This window comes from Coffea arabica, chromosome 3c, assembly GCF_036785885.1.
Source record: "Coffea arabica cultivar ET-39 chromosome 3c, Coffea Arabica ET-39 HiFi, whole genome shotgun sequence".
Taxonomy (NCBI): Eukaryota; Viridiplantae; Streptophyta; class Magnoliopsida; order Gentianales; family Rubiaceae; genus Coffea; species Coffea arabica.
Genome location: NC_092314.1, coordinates 40,854,957 through 40,856,838, shown reverse-complemented (window position 1 = coordinate 40,856,838; position 1,882 = coordinate 40,854,957).

Below are 1,882 nucleotides of genomic sequence, written 5' to 3'. Positions count from 1 at the left end.
AATTTTCAAAATAAAGAACTTTTAAATTAAGAATTGTGTTATCTTGTGGCCATTAAGACTTGTAAATCATACCAAACTCACCGTATAAATATACATCCTAACAATTACTACTATACCTTATTTTTATAAAATTTCTTTATTTAACTTTACATTTCTAAGATATTTACATGTGAACTTCATCTTAACAACAAGTGCTTAATGGACACTTATTAGATAGGACCCTAAATTAAAGATTACTTCATTTACTTTAGCATCATGCCGTGCTCAATTACCCCATATTTTACAGGTCGAAGGTGAGTACTAATTTGATATTGATTAACAATAATGGCGAGTTCTAATTTTCGAATCCATCAGAGTTGTCAGTCTCTCATAGCAGGATGAAAACAAGTCTTAACGTTTCAATTAAAAAATCGATCCCTATATTTAGGACAAGAAATAAAGTTTCTTAAGCATTGCAATACATCAGATCGTTGTGAAAAGACAATTTGCTCAAGAATGACGCATCGACGTAAACTTTAACTCAACCATGACTCAAAAGTTGTGACTATTTAAATTTCTTTTTCTTCACCTTCCAAACAAGAAGCACCACCTGCAGCGTGCATTATGTGATTTTCTCAAGTGATAATACGAGTTGACACAAAGAACAATTAATTAACAAGCGCTGATTATACACTTTAATTTAAGCACGTCTCCAGAAACAATGAATTATGTGTAGTCACACCAAGAAGGAGACTGAGTAACCCATATACTCATATATGAATTGGTCAATGATGGGTTACAATTTTATCATTTATTTTATTATTAATTTTTCCTATTACCTGATCTGATGTGGATTAATTATTAAATTCTATTTATTTTTCGTAATTTGTATTTATTTCAGGGAATAGAACGAAAATATGATAACAAGCGCTAATTTTACGATCATCGGGAAAGAATTAAAAAAGAAGGCACTCAAGGGCATTTTTGGAACAAAGGAGGTGCAGCCCTTTTTGGTAATTTGGCCGAAGAAAGAAAAAAGGGAAGTCTTCGGTTTTCTTGATAGCCGCGGACGCCGCACAAGAGTAGGAGGAACCAGATATTAGATAGTTTTTCTTTTGACTTTTCTGGAGTAGCTTTTCTTTCTTCAGATAGTAGGACCTCTAGCTTAGTTTAGTTTTGGACTTTTTCCATGTCATCTTCTTGTGGTTTCTCTTATGCGTATGTAAAGGCCAAGTGGAAACATTGAATTCCTTCCTGTAGCTTGTCTTTCTTCTTGATTACTACGAATTGAATTTCCCCGATTTCAAGGGACAATGGCCGCTGTTTCCTTTACAATTTTCTGTGAGTTTTGTTCATCAAATATGAATTAAATCCCCTCCTCTAGTCAAGGAACAATGGATGGTTTGAGTCGCCTAAAAGTGTGAAATCGATTTAATTTTATCTCTTTCTTTTATTTATTAGTATTCGCATATTCCCTGGTTTCAATATTTGTGATTATTCAATTAATTGATTGTCTTGGATCCGGATAATTAGTTAATTTGATAATCTATTGTCAATTGGGACGTTAAATCCGTAATTGTTTAATTGTCTCAAAATAGTGACAACTGACATGATTAGATTTGTGTCAGGGAGATACGCGAGCTAACCTAAAATAATCCAGGTAGTGCGTTATTTTGTTAAAATAGAGCCCCTCTAATACGTAAGGCAATTGGGGAATTAAATCTTACGAGCGTATCTAGGATTATTTTTCAATTAGAACAGTGATTAACGGGCGTACCTTAGTCACCGATACAGTAAGGAAGGGTTGACTGTCATCGCTTGTTTAGCAGTTGTAACCTATTTATTAGTAAATATTTGGAATTGCCTTTGTTTCGATGATCAATTAGGTGAATCATTGCTGAAG